Below are 23,390 nucleotides of genomic sequence, written 5' to 3' on the forward strand. Positions count from 1 at the left end.
ACCCAATCGGAGTATGTATCTCTCCCCCCCCCAATCACACTGCCATGTGCTTGCCCTACTACTCACCAAGTAGCCACGAACGTTGACCGGCTTGTCGCTCCATGTAGCATGGGATAGTTGAGTTCCGCAGGACCATGGAATCATGGGTTGATCCAGGAAATTGGGCACAGCAATGAGTGATCATCTTGTTGGCGTCACATACCATTTGGACATTGATGGAGTGGAATTGCTTCCTGTTTCGGTACACTACTTCATTGTGATGTGGGACCACCAATTCCACGTGGGTACAGTCGATTGCCCCGATGCAACTTGGGATGCCTGCCAGTGTATAGAAGCCAACTTTGGTGTTTGCAAGCTCCTGGGCAGTCCGTGGCATGAATATGTGTTCAGGTGCATGCTTCAGGAGGGCATCGAGTACCTGGGTCAGCGTGCGTGAGAATACTGGTTGTGAGATGCCATGCATCTGCCCCACCGTATGCTGGTAAGTGCCTGTGGCCAGGAAGTGGAGCACAGTCACCACCTTGAGTAGAGGGGGGATGGCAGTTTGGATGTCTATGAGGCTCACAATGTTGTTGTGTATCATGTCTACAATGCTGGTTATGGTATCCCGGTCCAGACGGTACAGGGTGTGTATCTGCTCTGGGGTTAGGTTAAATGGATTGACTCTGATCCTGGGGATTGGTGGGTGCCTCTGTGGTATGATTAGGTGCCATGGTGGTGCTTGCTCTGCCTGTCTTGCCCTCCTCCTCCTCCTCCTCTTCCTCCTGCGTCTCCTCTGTGCTGCCTGCTGCTGCTGCGCTGCGATCATGTCCTCCAGCCCATGTAATGCTGCTAGTATTGGAACCATCTTGGTGTGGGAAGGGGTCTGGTGTGCTCCTTTTGTGCTGCCTGAGTCTCCATTGCCTCCACCTGTGCTGATTGTGTCCACCTGTGGTAGGTGGGAACACTGCTCAGTTCTCTTAACGGGTGGTTCGCGATGGCGGTATTAGCGCCATGGCGGTAAGGGGTTTTGGGTGCTTTTCCATGCCGCTATTGGCACGTCCGCCTGGCTTGTGATGATGTGCTAATAGCGGCATGGCGTAAATTACGGACTCGAGGGTCGCGCGCCCGCAGACTGGCTGCGATTAGTGGCACCGTACTTAGTGGTGTCGCAAATAGCCGTGAGCCAGGTCATAATTTGGATGGGGATTTAACGTTAACGGTATTCCATTACCGGTAACGTTAAGTCCCAACCGCCTACCGTGTAATGAGGCCCTTAGTCTTCAACAAACTTCATAAGATAGTTATAGGTGGCTTTATTCACAGGTTTAGCTAAATATTAGCAGTTGTCAGTGACTCAGTAGTTGATAGGAGTGTCCTGATTGAATCCCGATTACATTTTTACAATAAGCCTCATTGACATCTGGTGGCAGTATCCCCATAGTGAAAGAATAGTTTATAATAATTCTTGCAACTTGAGCCAGTTGGGAGACACAGAGAAATGATTTCAGATGGGAAGGTGGGCAAGGATCAGCAGGAGAGCCTGAAGTGGAGATCTTTGCTGTTGAGCGGGGCAAGAAGGAGAGGAGTACATTGTTGCGGGAGGAGTGTATAAGGGTAGGGATGGTAGTGAAAGAGGTGTGATTTTATTCCTTGAATTTTGACATCTATCATGATGAGTTTATTGTTAAAGGGCTCCAAAAGTGAGTTACATGGGAGGAGGATACATCAGTTGATTAAGCAATAGGAGATCTGAATTCTGAAATACTTTAGCAAACCTCCCATTGTGAATTTGCAGCACTGAGATTCTTTCAAAGTACTATTTTGATTTTCCTTTTCCTATCTCTGAGTGATAGCCTCATCTGTGTGTAAGGTAAGCTAGCTTCTTGCTTGGTCTGCCATTCTTTCTCCCAATGTGAATCAGTGCATTTTTAGCCTGCTCTAGTTTTTTTTAGGTAATCAGAGAACCAACGCGGCTTAAGTGGCTTTGGGTTTTTTCCCAGGTTCAGGGGGGCAGTTAGATCACATGGAAAGCTAATTATTAAAAGGCATTTGTTGCTGACAGTGGTTTTGAAATAGTGGAGAGGGCAGGTTAAGTTTCCTTCAGTAATAGGATGAGTTTGTTTTCGAGGCAGATTCCTTTTAAATGTCTATTGGGTATATTTGAACCTGACACAGAAATATCTGGTATTATTGGCAAAGTCACTGAGAAAAATAGTACTGGGTGGTCAATCCATTGCATCGCCAAATGTGTCACAGCCCTTTGAAGATTATGTGCTAATATTTTTTGAGGGGGGGGGGGTCAATTTTTTTCTAAATATTGGTTTTAAAGTATCTTTTATTCAATGCTTTGTATAGTGTATAGTGTTAATGTTAGTTTTATGTTTAATAATAGTTTACACCTTATTGTTGTCAGAACAAATCCTTATGGGCTTCAACTTTTATGGATACTAACTTTAAACTTTAAAAAAATGTTCTTCACAGATTTCTTAATTGTTTTAAGGGGAAGGACGCATGTGTTTATGCTTATCAGTTCTTACCTTGTTGTGAAATTGCCAGTGTAAGTGGATTTACTGTTGATTTTATATGATGAGTCCCACATTATTAATGGTGTTTACTCAATGTAACCGTAAAACTGTACGTATGTCACTACATGAAATGGGCTTTGCTGTACGCGACAGTGACATTTGTGGATGTTTGCTTCTTTGGACCTCACAGTCTTATTCTTTGTAACGTGTGATACAGTCCCCTGCCTAAAACTGGGATCAATAGTGGGGTGATCCACAGGGTTCAATGCCACTGAGCTAGTGTATATTGGACCTGGAGGCAGTATACAAGGGATTGTCAGCCAACCCTCACTGGATCCCTGCACTAAAGCAGGGGCAGTCACAGGGACCTACATACACCCATCAAACTCAATGACGACCTGGGAAAGGGGGTCAATCATTATCCCCTTTAGTACCACCTTTATCGTAGCTCTGGAGAGCCATTTTACTTACAAGTCAGACCCAAACACCTGTCCTAGAAATCAGGGCCTTTCCCTTTAAGGGAATAAAGCTACAGTCCCTGGAGCTGTCAGAGTGTCTTGATGAATTTCTCCCCTCTGAATTGCTGTTGAGGGAATCACTCAAACAAGTTCTCAAAACAAAGGGAAACTGATGCATGGTCATGGCTTAAGGGAGAAAACCCAACCCACTCACACTTGCATCACAGAGATAACAATCTTGCAACGTCACTGTGACAAAAGCATTCTAGCAACTACTGGCTCGCCAAAGGTTTCCCTGACTTCTGAATCCAAGTCTGGGGATGGAAGGGGACATAGTTCAAAACAGGGCATGAAAGAAAAGTTCACATGGCAGGGTAGGAAACCCTCCACTTGTTTAAGGTCATCTTAAAATTCAAACTAGTAGCAGGCCTCAGGAAAACACATGACAATCAACCCACGTGACCCAAGGCACATGGCCCAATCATAGGCTAGCTGAAGTCATTTAAAATGCAGTCTACAAATCGCTGTCTTCTCCCAATACTGAATTCAGGGAAATCTACCTATCAGATGTAATGGGACATGTATTTAAAAGGTTTGGAGAAACCAAAATAATTTAATTTAAAAAAAAAGAAATCTAACAATGAACGGTGAAATGTGGTACACATACAAATGTTTTCCTCAGCACCAGTGGCAAAGAGGCACCTTACCCTCAGCTTGTCCAGATCATTATTTAGCATTTAACAGTTTATCAGATGAGCGAACCCAGCTATTACTAAAAGGCTTTGCAGAGACACTGGCAAACGTGAGTCTCTAAAAGGAGAAGCCCTGGTATTATGTTGAATGTTCTGATCCTCTGGAGAAACTCAAGTTATTTGTGGACTAAAGTACTTTCTTGCATTAATTTTTTAATAAATATTCAAATTTATTGTTAGGCACCGAAAAAAAGCACCCTCATTACAAGTTTCCCGGTATCCTGCTGGCAATTCCGGTGGAATACCGGCTCCTGGTATTACTGGGATATTGAGGGTGCCATCAACAGAAGTAAATCCCCATTCCATTGAGTCCTATAGGACTCCATCAAGGGGACTGCCAGTATTTCCGGCACCAGTAATATGGTGCCGGAAATACTGGCTTTTTTTTCCAGTGGGGGCCTGATTTGCCTGCAGCTCTTGGCTGGAGGTAAATCAGTGACCCCCCACCGGTAAACTTGCAGATTGCCGGTGTGGGAAAAGTGCCGGTCACAGACTTACAATCTCTTTTCACGGTACTTTACACGGACCGGCAAATTTATAATGACCGTCTATCTCTTTTCAATTCTTGTTTACGTAATTGGGTGCCAGAATAACATGATTGTTATTGAATGAGGCACTTTCCCATGGGGTACTATTAAGATTTTTAGGATTCTGGCCAGGGAATTCAATATATCCTTTGAAAAGGCAAACTTGTTATATTGATTGTTTTCAGTGTTCTTTACAATTCACTGACTGAATGCACCCGACTTTTATTTTAAAATCAGAAAAATAACATACGATTTTTCATAAAACATGTATAGATTTGGTGTCATCTTATTTGCCAGCATGTACCATATATTTCTTGTTTATATTGTATTAACACCTTCAAGTGAGGCGTTTTTGGCAGAAACTCTATGCAGCTATATTTAACACTTATGTGCAATTATGTATCTAATATTGTTATGTGAGTAGCGCTGTGATATCCAATTTGTCACCTGATGATAGATTCCAATTACCTCATCCTACACTACACTGGGGAAATCCTTGCCTTTAAGTTCCATCTCGTTGGGGTTGGGTGGACAAGACTATAAAAGTCAGTTCACTCAATCACTTAATGTGAAGTGTTCGAGAAGGAGCGGGAAGAAGGTGTTTGGTGGAGTCTTTTTAGGAGGAGGAGAGTGTAACGCTTACCTTATCTCTGCAGGAGCGTAAATGGTCTGGGTACCCTGGTGATCTGCCAATACTGGTTAAACAGGCATTTCCCCTGTCATCAAAGGAGAGGAATTGGAATTAATATAATGTGGGTCACTATACTATGGCTCACCCCTTCCGACCCTGCTGAGTGCCCTTATAATATATACGTGCCCTGTTCTCCTCCTCACCTGTGTGTCTAAAGGCCTAAAAAGGTAAGTGTCTTGGTTCTTGGCGGGAGCTTTTGGTTTTAGTCAGTTGGGTGTTGAAGCCTCTGAGGTTAAATAGTTCTAAGAAGATAGCTCTCTTGATGAAAGTCTAAAAATTCTCTCTTTCTTTTGCAGGTTCAATGAAGTGAGATTCACACTTGAGGAAACACGGGCGTCGTCTAAGAGAAAACATGAAGTCTTCTCTTGAGGTAAGCATGCACGCGTAATTGGGAAAGGCACGCAATGATGCGTGCCTTTGTTACCAAGCTAATGGTTCTCTCTCTGTGAGGCCAGGCTTTGGAATGCTTGGAAGAGATTGTAGGAACTTCTAGTACATAAGCGCGTCGTTTAATTTCACTTGCTACAAATGTTTTAAATGTTCTTTCTTTAACTATTGTACCTAGTCTTGCAGGTTTTCAGAGGTCCAAGGATTCCACGGTGAAGCCGCGGCTGAGGAAGAAAGTTGTGGACTGAACCGCAGAACTCGGAGGAAGATTTCACCTGCTGGAGGACTGCTGCTATGGAAATTCTTGTCAGGTACGTTGAACCTTTGGTCTGTGCATTTTCTGTTAACTCGATAGTTCATAACATGACTTTTCCATTGTCTTTACAGGTCTGTCAGCATAGAGCAGATAGCGTTACACTGCTGTCAGCGGAAATAAGGTGAAGCGCGTGTTACTGCACGGGCGGGGCTTTTATAGTCCTCCATGCCCAACTACTATTGCTACCTACTCTGAGACCCACAGGGCGGCCATCTTAAGGGAAATTGTTAACCATTAGATCTCTGTGGGAGCCCACTGTAATTCTGGTACTGAGGATTGTGAGAACACCAGGTATGCCATGCTAGTACCCAGCTAGCCCCCACAGATCTGCACAAAGAACCCCTTGTGGCCTTAATACCTGATCACACACCTACACCCCTGGAGGTGATCATGACAGAGAGGTGGAAGGAGATTTCTAGAGGTTGAAGTGAGAGAGTTATTGGAAGAGCAGGGTTACCATTTTCAGTGAGGGCATTTTTCAAAACAGCAACTTCGTGTTACTGGAATTGCTCAGCATGTGGTTATGTGATGGACTTGATGTGTGCTTGAGCGTGCCCTTTAAGTTTGGAGGATTGCAAGACGTTTTTAAACCTCCCTTCTGGGTAAAACAAGAGGATGATCTGGTGATGCAAAGCCACTTGACGAAAATGCAAGTCCCAAGCAAAAGTGCAAAGATGAAGTGGGAGAGGGAGGGTGGGAATGAGGTGTCTCTATATACATATTGAAATGTAAGCTTTTCCAACCATATATGCATATATGTGTCTAGCCACTGGTGCTCTGGCAGCCTTCCATTCGGTCATTTGTTTGGGCTGACTGATTCTTTTTGAGGCTGGACAAAGCTTGATTTGCATATGTTTTTTCCCTTTCTATGTTAGGTTAGGTGGAAAAGTGTTGGCATGGTAGGGAAGGGTCTCCACGAGCACGAGGGGTTCATGTCTTGCACGCCATAATGACTGGGGTGTGGCGAACTAGGTGCGATGTTGCAATTTCATATGTATCGGGTGTAGTTAATTATGGATGGGATATGTTACTTTTTGTTTAGGACTGATACATATTAGATTCAGAAAGATTCACGCATGCAGAAAGATAAAATGTTAAAACGGCCAAATGTAAAATGAACACGATTCACACATGGTTTGCTCTGAAGTCAGTAGAAACTGGGAGATGGAGAGAGTTTTAATGCACATGCACATGCTATGGGGGGGGCCTGTCCTGAAGCCCTGCAGTAAAGACGGAATAATATTCATAAGACATTCTGTGAGAAATCTGAGGAGGTCCTCACATCTAGTCCCCTTGGGTCCTCTTCTCAGGTGGCCAGAGAAAGGCCATCACTTTTGCATCCTGACCAGGGGTGTTGCTTGACCTGGAAAAGATCTGGGGCTACACTAATGTCAGGGTCGTCAGGACTCAGGCTAGCTATCCTTTTGGTTGTAGCCCCTGATCTTCTATCGGGGTTACAACCAAAAGACCTGTGCTATAGCCCCCTCAGCCCTCTCCTAGCAACGTCTCTGATCTTGACCCTACGGGTGGAGAAGCGAGGATTTCATGGGTGGAGGGTCCTTGGAGATTGGAGATGAGATGTCCGCAGGTGAAACACGGGACGCCTCATTTCCATTTCAGGAGGAACCCTTAATCCCAGACGCAGTTATGGGATATTGCTACCCCTGTCTCACTGACCAAGAAAACACCAGCAGATATTCCCAGGTGAAGAAGAGAAGGTTTAAGGGTGAGAAAGGCGAGACATGGCACCCCCTTTCCCTTATGACAACCACCCTAACTCTCCCCTGGCCTTTATGGGCTACTATAAACATATTCCCTCAATTTTCCTCATTCAAACTATTCCAGTACTGGGATGAAGAAAAGGCGACTAGAAGTAGTGAACACTAGTAGGTTATTTCACCACTCTAGTACTTACACGAGAAAGATACCTGCAAAGTACAATAAAGGTCAGGCGTGTCCCTTTAATTGCAGTCAGGCAATACCAATTGGTATCTCATACCTGCAACCTGTCAAGAGGTTGCAGGTATATAAGAAGGGAGGAAACCAGCAACAGTGGACCAACAGGGACCCCATCGTTGAGTGTTGTTTGCGAGTAGGCAGCCGCGGTGGATGCTGCAGAGAAGCCAGGACACCGACCAGCGACCTCGAGGAACTGTGGAGCCCAGGAGCAGGTGGGCCAATACAAAATCCACATGTTTGGGAGTCTCCAGTGTTGGAGATTCGCAGCCAGAGCTGAGGATACAGAAAGGAAAGCAAAATAGTCACCTGTGTATGTGAAAGGGAAGGAGAGCTGCCAGTGCAAGCAGAGAAGCTTTAGAAGTGCAAGAGGGGCTCGCAGTACAAGGCAAGCCAGCAGGTGGAGCAGAAGGGGAACCACGCAGTTGCCTGGAAGGAATGCCAAGGACTGGTGAGTAAACGGGAACGTCACCAGAAGCCGGGGTGCTCCTATGGGCTGCGTGAGAGTCAGACGACTTCCAAATGAGCAGAATAACGCGTGCAGATTAAAACAAACCCATAGCCACGGTTAAATGAAATTAAGCGTTGAAGTAAAAAGTCACTAATATTGAATACCGAACTGCAGGAAAACCTTCTATATTGAATATTGAACTGAATGAAAACCTTATGGGCAAAGCTACAATCTGATGAGAGATAAATATGAAATTGCCATTGAAAAGCAACGCACGAAATAAGAGAGCAAGTTTGTAAAAGAGCATGACAGAAAGGGTGAAGAAATAAAAAGCACCCTGAAGTGAAATGTATGCATAAATACAGTGCAGCAAGGCCAAAGACTGGCAAAACGATATGCGGCACATTGTGGCAAAGGAGAGGCCTAGTAATTGTGAATCTTCACATAAAGCCAAGAGTACAACGAAGAGAAGTTAAGTGAGCGTGCACCTTGACACAGGGATGGATGCAGAAGAACCTGTGTGGGTTGAAGAGCGTAGGGTACCTGATTGTGTGACCTGTGATCAGTGGACCGTGTAGTCTGACAACTGCGCCTAGACCTCGGAACCCTCAATTATGAAAGCCAAAGACACTGTTGAAGTAAACCAATAATAAGCAACTTAAAGTGAACTGTTAATCCAATCCAGAAGGAGTGTCAAATTGATCTGGAGTTGTGTTGAACAATGAAAGACTAATCAAGTATAATTTGGCAAGTTGAAGTCTTGGCGAAGGAACCCTCAGACCTGATGAATTTTAATACTGTCTGGAGTTTTGTTCAGGTAGGGAAATCCCACTTTAGCATAGGGCAAGTTAGGCCTTCAACCATCCTGACATTTGAGTTAATAAACTATTTTATTTTTAACTTTGAATCTGTGGTCTGTGTCTTGATTCATGAGGCCTTCATAATCCATGTGGAGGAGCACATAAAGGGAGTTCATATAAATCTGCATGAAGTAGGGTTTTGTGAATTTATTTGGACTTTGCAGCTAGCAGTTGCATGATGAATTTCAGGTAACTGGGAAGGTCTGGTTTTGCGGGCTTTGGGGGTTGACAAAGGAATAATGAGTCATCCAGTAAAAGGTCAGCCAGTGAACAGGACACAGTGGTTTATGGCTTAACAGTTCCACAAGGAACAGATATAATCTTGCCAATTGCATGGAAGTCGTGTAGAGGGGTTTGGTCAATTGCTTGGGCCAGCAATAAATATGGGTGAAGATGGCGCCCTGGGGCCACAGTGTCTGGTGGTCAATTGTTTTCTCAGGGTGGAACTAGGGGGCATACATGCTGGAATGGTAGTCGCATAAATTAGAATGACTTAATTGGAGCCAGTAAACTAGGGCGGATGAGATAGCAATTGGTATTTCAAAAAGATCCTCTTTGCTAAGCTTTTCCTCATGTTGCTAAGATATCCGTGCAGACCATGTGGGACCTTAAGGTTAAAAGTCCTTAGGCCAATTGTTGCTAGTAATGAATTATGTCTCTATGTGAATGTTTTATTATGTGATGATGTCAGGACCTAGCATGGATACATTTCCAGCAAAGGTGGACTTCGAATATGTTCTGAAGATAAGATCGTCGATGACCAAGGAGAGTGTAGAAATTGGAGAAGGATGGGATTTCTTTGAAAAGGTTTAGTCCAGTCACATTTGGGAGGTGGCAGAGGTGTAGATAGGGTAGGGCTTGAGCGGGTAAGGCCCACCCAAAATCTGTAAATGCCTACTCAGCAGCGCTGTGTGGACATTTACAGATGTTAATGTCACTGGAGTGGGCCCAACTGCATTAGCTGCAGGCCCCACTGACAGACAATCCAGGCTATGCCTCTGGGGGATGATTGTGGTTGCAAAAATGTATAAAATGTATCAAATAATGTGGTTCGGAAAATTAAACAAGAGGAGGGGGAGAGGGGAAAGGAGTGAGCGAGAAGGAGAAGAACAACACAAGCAGCTAGCATACTCGGTCTGATGGCGATTCGGAGTAGCGCTGGAGAGGGAAGTTGGAGGAGAAACAAGAAGGGAAGGGGGAGATACAGACAAGCTGCTATCACTAGGTCAAGGGACAAATGATAGAGTAAGTGCTAACGAGGAGGGGAGGGGAAGAGGAGAGTGGATAGAAAAGAACGGACGATTACAATTACTATGCCTGGCAGCAATTGAGGTAGTGCTGGACTTTAACAGGAGGAGGGGAGGGGTGGGGAAGAGGAGAGGGCAGGAGAATGAGAAAGACAGGCAGCTACAATTAATATACCTGACGGCAATTGAGGTAGTGCCGGAACTAAACAAGAGGAGGGGAGGAAGGAAAAAAAGGTAAGGGGGGGGGAAGGGGCACACAAACCATCATGAGGGGCGGGGGGCACAAAAACCAACACGGGGGCAGGGGGGACACACGTCATCACAGGGGAAGGAGGGGGCACACAAACCATCATGAAGGGCGGGGGGCACACAAACCAACACGGGGGCATGGAGGGCGCACGTCATCACAGGGGGAGGGGGGGCACACAAACCATCACAGGGGCTGGGGGGCAAACAACATCAAAGAGGGGCAGGGGGCACATTCAACATCAAAGGGGGGCATGGGGCACACCCGCCATCAAGGGGGACATCACATCAAGGGGGACACACCCATCAAGGGGGGGCAAGTGGGCCCACACAACTTCAAGGGGGGTAGGGGGTACACACCATCACAGGAGTTAAGGGGGGCACACACACCATCAGGGGGGCAGGGGTGCACACAACATCAAAAGGGGGCAGGGGGAACACACAACATCATGGGGGGCAGGGGGCACACCCACCATCACAGGGGGCAGAAGGGGCACACACGCCATCACTGGGGGCAAGGGGCACACACAACATGAAAGGGGGCAGGGGGAACACACCATCACGGGGGGCAGTGAGGGCACACACACCATCACAGGGGGCAGGGGGGCACAACCACCATCACAGGGGGCAGGGGGGCACACAACCATCACGGGGGAGTAGGGGCAGAAGGGGGCAGAGGGGGGCACACCACCATCATGGGGGCAGGAGGGGCACACACCATCATGGGGGCAGGGGGCCCACACAACATGAAAAGGGGCGGGGGGCACACACCATCACGGTGGGTAGCGGGGGCACACACACCATCACGGGGGATGGGGGCATACACAACATCAAAAGGGGGCAGGGGGCACACAAAACATCAAAACGTGTGTACCATCTAACTGCTCCCCAGATGAGTGTACAATAAACTTGCTTTACGTAAAAGATGTGCACTCATTCCTCAAGTGGTGGGCCCACTTTGGTTGAAATAATTAGGGGTCCACTCCCACAAATTAATGAGCCAGGCAGGAGCCCAGGCTGTCCGATATGTTGGGGGTCTTCTGTCTGCACCACTTGGCTGTGGCACCTCACCCTGGGGAACAGTCTTCCATGCACGGGAAAACAGAGTTTTTCAAATGCCATATTGGTAAATGGTCTGTCTGTTCCCCGGAAGCATGGTATTGTGGCACAGCTGTGCAGGACGACTTAATGGAGCACCACAACAGAGTCCCTCGGGTTCACATGAGTGCACTTTTGGGGGGAATAGCAAGAAGTAAAAAGGGTAAAAAAGTTTTTTTTATTTAAGGGGTTTGATAAGGGTAGACTTGGAGTGCAGGTGTGAAGTTAGTTGAGGTTACAAGGCTTGTGTCACACGCCCTCCCTCCTGGAGGCTGTGGGATCGGTGGTGCGTGAGTCATCATTGAGGTTCCGTCATGTTTTTCAAGGCTCGCCTTTCAGTGGTCTGGTGTTTTTCAGCATGGCTGCCGCCGGGAGGTACTTAGCATTCTAACCCCCGGTGGCCGGCGCGTTTCAACCCGTGTGTTTTTTCTCTCACTTTGGGTCCATATACTGTGTATTTCCTCTTGGTTCTGCTCAGCCCAGCCCCCGTCATTTGTTTCTGCGTCGTGCAAGCATTCTGGTTTTTTCCCCTATCAGGCTATCCTGGGGGCTGAACCACTTTCCTCCTTGTTCATTAAGGGGCCACCGTGGCGGCTTCTTGTGGTAGACCCTATCTACACAAGAAGAAAGACTATTGATGGAAGAAGACACCGACCATCAGCTCTGGAAGCTCAGGTGAGGAGTTGGGGGAGCTGTCTTCTGAGAGTGAGGTTGACAGTTTGAAACGCCCACTACCTTCAGCAGAAAGGATGGCCACCACGGAACAATTGCAAGAATTGGTTGCTGCGGTGCAGAACCTCAACCTTGAGATGCAGAATTTAAAATCCGAGAACACAATCCTCCGGCAGATCGTAGCAGCAAGATATCGCCTGCCGCCTGACCTACCTCCCATAGCTTCTCAATTTGACCGCACACTTGTTTTCCATCCATTTTGGATGAGTGAATCATCTACCGCGAAAAATGGACAACACCTTTGTTTTTAAATGCTATGCTAATTTCTCTCCATCCATTACAGATGTCACTAAGATCCACCACGATTAATGGGGAACACAATTTTGGGAAATAACCTTTAACCACGTTTTGAAAAACTTTAAATATTTACCTCATGAGTAATGACCTCAGACATCCTTTAATGGTCACTCATCCGCCACCACCTAGGACTCCAAGTCCACTAGTCGAAATAACTAGGCACCAATCACCATATCTATCAAAAATGTCACGCACCTAACCGTACCTAATGGACATTTTCTTTTAGATTTGGCTGTCTGATGTCGCAGACCACCTTCCAGCCACACTTACTTACCAGCAGCTGGTCCTTTACTAAATTCTTTGCCATGGCGTTTAATAAATAACCCTGGAAGGTCACCCTCCTTTTTACATTTCTCAATTCGCTGGTACTTTGTAGGTCACCAAGTCTTTTCATTCCAGCTTTTTAACCCTTAGGCACATGTACTTCCTCTGCAACAGCGTTTTGACCATAAATCTCTGTCCTGAAGACAGTTTGGTGCCCATCAGCAGCGCTGCTCCATCTTAACAGCTACTGCTCCTGTCTATCAAGCACCAAACTAGAAACACCATCAATCAATGTGTTGACAATGTTAGCGTATTGCTACATGATTGATGTGCAGCAATACAAGAAATAATTGTCACTTACGCTACTAACCCATCCTTACGCATATCACAATGTATTTCCATATGCATACGAAACGTGCTACCTAAAGGCACTTGCCTATTTATGAATTTATGGCTTTCATGTTATGTTGAATGAAAACCCTATTTCTGTTGATAAATTTAATCAGACTTCTTTTAACGATTGGTGATCTTTTACCATTGCTCTTAGCCAGCTAATATCTAGCTCCACGGCCAGCAGTTGGGTGACCTCCCCATAACGCCCATGACTAGGGTACCCTTTGACTCTAATGTAGCAGACGGTCCAATTATCTTTCAGCGGCATCATAATAGGCTTTAATGGAAATTCCTGATCAATATCGGCTATTTAGTCATATTGAGAGTTGTTTTGCTTCCATTCTGGCACGTGGTGTCCAAGCAGCGGCAAATGCCAAATGGCTCTAGGTGACCAGATACAAACTGTTACAATTTGTCCACCCATCCGAGTGAGCATTTCGTGCCATCAAAGAAGAGTTGCAAGCACTTAGGCTACTGACTTTGCAGAATCATAACAGCAATGGTGGGCAGAATGTGTCCGAAAATTGGGAATACCTGTTGCACATTTGTGCCTCCCAATGGCACAGAGAATGGTACTGCAACACAAACTATCAATGCCTTGCATAAACTTAGAGTGATCATGGAAAATGAGGCATATAGTTAAAAATGATGCCCTCTTGGATGCCATCTTGAATGTGCCTATTGTTTTTTTTCATATTCCTTTCTGTTCCTGCCAATTGCTCTTACAATGTTGTTCTGCCCAGGTACCAAAAGCAGCTGCCATGATGACTGTGACCCTGTCCAAGGCTAGGGTCACTACCACTTCATCCCATATAGGTACTCAAGCTGATGTCGTTTTGTGTCTTCTACTAAGTCATGATAATTGTTTGGAGCGGTGGGTAGATTGTGGACATGGCGGGGGGACAAGTTGGGATTGCTCAGCGGAGGGTTATGCCTATATTGGGACTGGTATGAGGGATGGTTGTAGGGTATTCCCCAAAACTATGATTATGATTTGTTACAGTATTAACTAAAGGGGGGAATGTTGGGGTGGTCAGGAAGGGTCCCCATGAGCACAAGGGATTCATTTTGCGCTGGCCATATTAATGACTGGGGGTGCGTTGAACAAGGCACAATGTTACAATTTCATATGTATCGAGTGCAGTTAATTATGGATGGGGTATGGTACTATGTAGCATGAACACGAATTCACAAATCGGGTGCTCTGAATTACTTAGCAACTGGGAGAAAGAGAGGATTTTAATGCACATGCGAAGGGGGGACTGTCCTTAAATCCAGTGGTAAAGAAGGAATTATATTCATAAGACATGCACACTGAGCAGCATAGAAAAAGTCGTTTAATAAGGAGTTTGAAGCAGGGTTTTGTGAATTTATTTGGACTTTGCAGCTAGCAGTTGCACAATAAACTTCAGGTAACTGGGAAGTTCTGGTTTTGCTAGCTTGGGTGGTTGACAGAGGGATAATGAGTCATCAGGCAGAAGGTCAGACAGTAAACAGTACACAGTGGTTTATAGATTAACAGTTCCGCAAGGTACAGATGTAAACTTGCCCATTGCATTGAAGTCATGCAGAGGGGTTTTGCCATTTTCTTGGGCCAGCAATAAAGATGGGATAAAATGGTGCCTGGGGCCATATTGTCCAGTGCTCAATTGCTTTCTCAGGGTGAAACTAGAGGACATACGTGCTGGAGTGGTAGTCACATAAATTAGAATGACTTAAGTGTAGCCAGTAAACTAGGGTGGATGAGCTAGCAATCAGTAGTTCAAAGAGATCCTGTTTGCTCAGCTTTTCCTCATGTTGCTAAGATACCTGTGCAGACCATGTGCAATCACACTTAAGGTTAAAAGTCCTTAGGGCAGTTGTTGCTAGTAATGAATTATGTTTCTATGTGAATGTTTTATTATGTCATGATTTCACAACCTACCACGGACCAAACCCCAGCAAAAGTGAACTTCAAATGTTATCTGAAGGTGGTAGTAAAGATTGTCGATGACCAATGAGAGTGTAGGAATTGGAGAAAGAAGGTATTTCTTTGAAGAGGTTTTGTCCAATCACATGTGGGGGGTGGATTGTAATAAAGTATCTGGGAGTGTTTTAACTGTTGCAAAAATGTATAACATGTATCAACTGATGTGGTTCGTTGAGACTTGCGTTAGTTTGGTCCCCCGGTACCCTCTACCTGCTTCCTGGATGATTGTACAATTAATTTACTTTACTTTACATACAAAAGGTTGGGTTGGGTTGTGGTATTTAAGGGTCTGCCCCCACAAGGCTATGGTTTGTAAGGCTGCTCAGAGCAACTGCCACTGGTTAATGATAATTCACAGCTGTTTCACGTCACTTTTCAGGGTTTATAATGCATCAACATGACACCAGGATCCTTGAGGGATTCATAGCTAGTGAGTAGCAGCTTATAACCCTGAAACCGGTCATGTGCTCAAAGCTCCTCACAATATCTGCCTATGTGCTGTTTACCCCTTACACTATCTATTTGCATGCGCCATGTGCCTCAAATTCTGTCAATATGCCCTATGCTCACACCATCTTCCATTGTGCCTCAAACCTCTCACAGAGTCTGTCCATGAGGCAAAGCATCTATCCAACCCATTCATAAGCATGAAAAGGCTCATGCTGGCTGTCATTTCACCAAGTACATCAGTTTGACCATGTGCTGCAGACTATTGTCTCAAAGTAGCTCCCCATTTTGACTGTCCAATTGCCCCAATATTCATTGTTTGATCATATGTACTATGCTCCACATGCTGTCTGTACATGTGTCCCAAGTTCTTCAGTTGCTCCTTCATCCCACGGCGCTAATAACGTCTCTTGCACAATGTAAGTCTAGAACTCGCTGTCGCATTGCTGGGGTATTGGAATTCCTTGTGGGACTCAGAACACATGCACCATGAATAAAATGCAATCATGCACTAGGCATAACATGCAATCAAATGCAAATTCTATGCATTTTGCCAGATCTGTCAAAGACAACTTCAATGCATGTCCACTTGTGATGCCTTATTTGAGAATGACCAGAAATATATGACATTGAATGACCAGATACCTGGCATTAGCCACATGGGCATAGAGTATGATATATGTAAAACAATTCAGTAAAACCATGTTTTAGTATGGTGCATCATACCAGGTGTTTTCTTGCTTCTAAGCACAGTGAAGGTGAATATTCAATGTATCATTCTCAGAAGGAATTATACCTTGCAGTGAGCACTGTAAAAAGGGCTTACTTTAGTGTTCATGGGGATTAATGTATGGGATTCAGCATTTTGACAAGAAGAAGGTGTAATCAAAAGAAGGGACGACAGCTTGCCTAGCTGGCTTTCAAGGAGGCTATACTAGTGTGGTGGAGGTATAACTTGAGTTATTTTGTGGTTACGTGATTAACTTGAGGTGTGGCCAAGGGTTCCCAGACGTTGTTGGGGCTACTAACCAGATAGTCATCTCCGATTCCCTCCCCCGCTGATAGTCGGTGGGAGTTCTGGTAAAGCAGAGCCTGCAGATTGAGATGTGAGTGCCAGGAAATGCCTTTGTGCAGAATGAGTACTGGGGGAAACAAAAGGAGAGTTTTTTTCAAAAGGCAAAAGGCTGTCTTCTACCTCAAGCTTGGCCTTGGCTGGGAAGAGAGGATGAGCCTTCTCCTTTTATTAAGTGATTTATTAAATAAGTCACTGTAATGCAGTATGAGAGAATTAAGTTAGAGGCACAGTTTAAAAATAATGCATGGCAAGCAAGCTAGATCAAAGAAGACATTCATCCTCAAGGACAACACTCTAGGAGGGCAAGGGTCCACTCTAGGAGGGCAACAGTCAATTGTAAGGCCGTATGCAGAACCTGTCTGGCACCTTAAGCGCAGGCTTTGCAGCCTTCCTGCACTCTTAGGTGTGTTTGAGTGATGCCCAAAGTAGCAGTAGAGCAGACGCTCTTCCACATACTACCTAGACACAGAACGGTCAGGTTCTAGTGTCAGAAAATCTGGGAGGAGCTGCAGGTACACTTTACTAAGGGTTGCGTTCAGTCTGTGGCTGTACTGGGAGAAAGGCCCTGGACCAGTGTTCCTGGAATTTCTTGAGGAGATTTTCTGGGGATGGTAATGGAGGTTGAATGGGGTAGACTACCACATGGCCTGAGTCTGGGCGCTTGTGGGATTTAATCTGCATAATCCTGTTTTACCTATCGTTCTCAACCTGAGCTGCAATTACCTGGACCTGTTAATAGATGGTGGTAGGGCAATCTTAGGGTCAGAAGGCTTGTAAAGAGGTCTTTTGCTGGTCCACAATGGGCAATGTGACCCTTTATCTGAACTGAGTATTGCAAGCGTGTATTATTTAATAATTTGTAGATCTGTAGTGTACTATAGTTCACCTTCCTGTAGCTCCACATCCCTTGTAGGCCTGGTATAAAGCAACAGGACATTGCAAATAGAGATAACAACACATGACACAATATAGAGAGACATAGCAGAATGTGTTTCAATGTTCTTGTATAACTAAACTGTGGTTATTTCCAAAAACTGAAGGTGGGCAAGGGAAACAAGAAAATAAGCACGTGGATAAAATGAAAAATGAATGAAATGCCCCTAAAATTCACTAAATGGTCTTGGGTAACAACATTGAAAATTGGAAAGCAGACATAAAATGTTACACAAGGATGGAATGACAGAGGTCCATCAAGAATGTGTTTGGGTGTGCAGAGTGTAACACCCCCATCAAGGCAAAAAGAAGGTGTAAACAACATGGGTCAAATAATTAAGGTTGTCACTCTTTTTTTTTTTCAAAGGTATGACTTATAGTCGGTTTGATTGCATTGTAAACTTGTTAAAACACGAATCATTTTCCTCCAAAGCAGACTCTGAGCCCCGGTATTTTGTCAGCAAAACTCTAAATGGGGGATTGGGCAGTTCTTAGGTAGGTACATCTTTCACAAACACCTTTGAACCCATGTGAGCTTATATTGAAACCAGTGGAAGCTCACATTCATTTGCACCAACACCAACCCCCACATTAGGAATTTGCAAGGAACATGGGGAAGTGCATGTTGGTTAATTGGGGCAATATGTTTCCAAATGCCTCTTTTCTTCAAGGGATTTCCAGAGGGAGGCAGAATGAGCATGCTAAGAGGTTTGCGACCTCTAGGCCACTTAGAGTCGAGGCTTGAGTTCTGGAATGCAATGCCAAGACATCCTGGCTACAAGACTGACACGCCTTCAATAATTGTGGGGATGCGAGGGTCTGTGGGCAGTATTTCGTCCAACATGAACGCCACCGAGCTCCCAGAGACTCTAGTTTAGAGGTGCATTGGGGATCTTCTCCACGGGGCTCCCCAGATTTGTCTCCATCCTTCTTTCTTAATTTCAGGAATATGCTGGGAAATGCACTGCCACTATCGGAGCACATCAGTGCCCCCAATGCAAGCTAGCTGACATGATCTTCCCGCAGAAGGGCATCCTCCAACAATGCACTCTTACATCCGAGCATCCTGCCAGTGACCCAGCGCTGTGCAACAACGCAACCCAAGACAAGCCTACAGTGCTACAAGGCCACACTAACGGCAGATGTGGACGGCATCAGGTGATAATGTCGCCGGGAAAAGCCATTGGCGACATTATATATGGCGACATTATGCATGGGGACGGGTTGCAGAGAGGTCCCCTGCTCCCCATGTAAAAACAAAAAAAATCAGGGGTTGCGGGGGTGTCCCCCGCATGTTCAATGTAATAATGTCTCCGCAAAAAACGGCGACATTTTTGTCAGGAGACATTTTTGCGGGGAAATAATTACATGGAACCATGTGGACTCTCCAAATATCAATAACATAACTTAACCGTGTCTGCTTATGTCCCCAAAGATCCTCACACAGTCTGCCTGTGTGCCCCTAACACCAAGAGGAATAAAATGATCCTGATCGTGTGAGGCTTACTAACACGCAAGCACTGATGAACTTCATTCTGTGCAGGCTGGCTGTCCATACAAACCAGTACCAAACCTCCCAGACTGTTCACTGGCCCCAAGGCCCTTACACAGCTGGTCTGCGTGAGCCAAATCCTCTAAAGCATTCCCACTCGCAAGGGCAGGCAGAGTGGTCTTGTGGTCATGGCACTGCTGAGATGTTTCTTTCGTTGGCTTCATTCTGTAATTTTCCATGGGCACTGAGAGAATTCCCAACCGAAGAAACTTTCCAACAACACCTCACATTTTGTTGGATAGAAAGGAGTAAAGGCAAATTAATCACTGCTCTCCATGGCAACGGACAAAAAACATGACCAGCACCTGCCTCAATAAAGCCCACTACCAGACTCCAGCACACAAACCAAACACTCAGAGATGTAAATAAAATACTCATCAGGGCAGCAACAGTCACTTAAGTTACAAAATGCCAAAAATATGTGAAACAAAATGACCAACTGGATGCATGGTTTGGAAAGGACTGTTAAACACTGAAACAAATCTTAGAAACACGTCCGACTTAAAACACAGGGGCCCCGTGAACCCAGGGCTTCATTCAAATATCTCTGCATACTCAGGAAATGTAAATCAACAATCAGGAAAAGAAAGTGCAGTGCATGACAAGCAAACTGGCTCAGATAGACGCTGCAGTCAACAGCGACTCCTGGGAACTCTGGGGGAAACGTAAAACAAATAAGAGACATGGGGCCTCATTACAACTGTGCTGGTCCAGAAACAACTGTGTTCGGTAAGCTTACCGGCACCGTTTGTTTGTTTGTTTATTATTTATACAGCGCGCCACACCCTGAGGTGTCTGGGCGCTTTAGTCAAGACAGCTTAGTATACATACATACACACATACGTGATTGCAAAGAACAACGTGGTAAAGAACACTAAATCAGGCAAATACTACTCAAAAGCAACAAGTACTAGCATAAATTAAGTATACATACATACGTCAGTGGGAGGGCTAGACAAAATGATAGGACCAGTGGAATCTAAATTATAGACTCAAACAGTACGTTCAGTGTCCTTGGAGAGGAGCCATTTTTTAGTTTTGGTCCTGAAACTCTGGAGGTTCTGGTCAGTGCGAAGGTTCAGTCGGAGAGCATTCCAGGCCTGGGCTGCTTGTACCGGGAAGCTGGTACCTCCCGCTCTTTTTAGGTTGTAGTGAGGCGAAACAATACAGTGGGAATTGGCTGATCTCAGGGGTCTGGAAGAGGTTTTCAGGACCGGCACAGTACAACTCTGCGGGCGTGTGCAGTCCCGCCCGCCCGCCCGCCCGCCCACCAGGGTCAGACCTGCTGCGCGGGACAGCACCTGCCCGCAGAGTTTTACGGGAGCACCGGCACCGTTAGCAACGTTGCCGGTGCTCCCATGTCCCCATGGAGTCCTGTCGGACTCCATGGGAATGGGGACTTACAAAATTTCCAGCACCTGACTTCCTGGCCGCCGGACTTGGAATAGCCCGTTGGCACCGGGAAGTCAGGCGCCAGTAATTTTTATCGTATCCGGCAGCAAACCGCTGGTAGCACCAGCAGGGTTATCACCGGACCCGTAATGAGGCCCATGATATAACTATTAATAATGGTCAAATATGGACAGACTACTCTAGAAACACATACAGAGGCATCCCCACTAAACATCGCACAGAATGACCTGACAAAACTGAATCTACTGGAGGGAATTATTTAAAGACCAGTAAAAGCCCATAGAGAAACCTGTCACAATAGAGGAAATTGAAGAAGGTATCCAAAAAGTAATAGAAAAGAAATCATGCAGCCAGATCACTGGTGTAGCAGGGGCCCCCAGAGCAGAATTTATAATGACAATTATTGGTCTGTATTCTGGCCACAGCTTCTTGTAAGTGATTCACAGCGTTGTGACGGATCGAGGACATTTCGTCACTTCTGTTCAACTGGGAGTCTTCCCCTTTGAGGCTAGAGAGGTGAGCACACTTCTCAAGACCCTGCCTAGGGGTCTGGGCAAATGAGACCTCACAAGGAGAGACCACCCATTAGGGGACAAGGACTCTAGTTCCTGTGAGGAACTCCCTAATTAATTTCCAATGGTTGCTTAAATGGGACTATCACATTTGAAGAACAGTATAAAATCCAGAGACTGGACTGAAGATAAAACTAACATATACTGGTATGAACAAGAAAGAGGATATTTCTCTTTAAAAAGAGAACTCCATTTAACTGAGACAAGAAGACTTCCAAGCGACTTCCAAGCGAGCACATGCTGAGGCGAGGTGAAGCAGAGAGATGCATATGCATGCAGGGTAAGCCCTGTGAGAGCTTAACACCTGAGAGAGGCGGAGCCAAGGAGAGCCGCTGAGCCCGTGACTTTCAGAACTGGTTTTACAGAGAGAGCGAAATGCTGGAGGACCAGCGTTGACCCGGAGAGAAACCGAGGAGAAGGGATCCCAACTCCCGGTGGTGGTGTGGCCATAACTTCATGGTGGGCAATGAGCCCATCCAACAACGCTGACACCACTGAGCTGAGTAGTCATCAAACCTGTCATGGTTGGGGCCCTATCAATGTCACATACCCCCGGGCAGCCGTGGTGCAGAGCAGGAGGCGATGGCAGGCACTAACACTTCGGCTATCAGCGTTTGGGAGCCCATGCATTCATGCGCCACACCACCAACGAGAATGATAAAAAGCCACACCACTGTACGCCGCTCGACCCAAGGAAGAGCAAGGGCAAACACCAGTAAACCAACAAGCTCTCATGAGATAGGGATATCTTGCGGGACCTTCTGAACATAACAGGGGCCATTTTGGGCATCAAAGCTATATAAGCCACGCCCAACCACTCATCCACACTTGGCATTCACTTCAGTTAACGCTCATCCACGCTAGCCTGTACTTGATTTCAGCTATGCCCGGATCATCTTTCCTCAGCCTCTGTCATCAAACCCTCACGGCTCCTGTCATCATCACGGCCCCTGTAGTGTGAGAGAGATGGCCGCTTGAAGGTGGTGCTCTAGCGGTCCCGTACCCTCTGAACAGGAAAAGATCTGCGTGCCTCTGATCCCATGTAGCGCAGGTAGTGGTGAGGCCACCTGGAACCTCTGAGGTGGCCTGGCCCCTGGATGGGCAGCCTTGTGATTGGGAAACCAGTGAGGGGCATTCAGCCAGAGCCCCGGGTGGGTCCTCCAGCATGGTGGCCACAGCGCACAAGGGGCTCTGTCACCCACAACAGTGAGCAGGAGGAAGGATTGAAAGTGGGAGTGGAGGATCACTGCAAGCTGATGCATGGAGCTGTGGACACTTGGATGGCCCATGAATCTGCAGGTTCGGGATTCAGGTGAGGAGCCTCTAAGGGACGTGGCCCTACAGTGCATCGTCGGGGTGGAGGCAGGCAAAGGGAGCAGCGGCTCTGGATACAGATGAGGAGGATGGACTGACTGGGCCTCCAGCTTAACAGCGGAATAGCAATGGCTGGTCTGAGGGGGTGGGGGACTACGCCTGAAGCTCAGGAGAAACTTAGAGGAAAGCACAGGGGAGCATTGTATTGACCCCTTTGTTGGAGGAACTGTCGGACTGCTGCAGGGTGAGCAAAGAGGGGGAGAACCCGGCCTGAGAGCTTCCTTGGGGACCCATCTATCCCTAAAAAGCAGAAGAAAAAGCAGCCCATGGGGAAAGCCGTCTGCCATTGGAAGCGATCTGGTGAAAGGAACATCAGGAAGTTTCGCCAGATGTGACTCTCAGTGCCGGTATGAAGGATTTGGGCAAGTCGTTGGTCACCCCTCAAGAGAGCCCTACAGGTAGCCGGGGAGGAAAAATGGTGCAATCGAAATCCAGACAGGACCTGCTGAGCTGCATGAAGCAGGACCTTGGAAGGACATTGGATGGAAATGTACAGAGGAGTTGCAATCAATGGCACAGACCATCTCAGCAGAGATAAAAAAAAATTAGCTGCAGTCAATCTCACTAAGAGTGGAAGCCAAGGAATTAGAGATCCAAGCCCTGCAGGGTTGCCCCTCCGCAACTAAGGAGGCCTTTGAAGAACTCAACGTGCCAACGGAAATTATTCTGGGGAGAATTGAAGACCTGAGGAATAGGTGAAGGTGAGACAATCTCTGGGTCAGAGGGATAATTGAAGGAACAGAAGGACCCATCCTGGCTGGATGGGTGCAGCAGCTGTTGGCATTCATGGCCCTGGACCATCAAGAGGAAGGATTGACGCTGGACAGGGTACACAGGGTTGGCCTGCTGCAGCAGAACAGTGGCGCCAGACCC

This window comes from Ambystoma mexicanum, chromosome 8, assembly GCF_040938575.1.
Source record: "Ambystoma mexicanum isolate Mex_15411 chromosome 8, UKY_AmexF1_1, whole genome shotgun sequence".
Classification (NCBI taxonomy): domain Eukaryota; kingdom Metazoa; phylum Chordata; class Amphibia; order Caudata; family Ambystomatidae; genus Ambystoma; species Ambystoma mexicanum.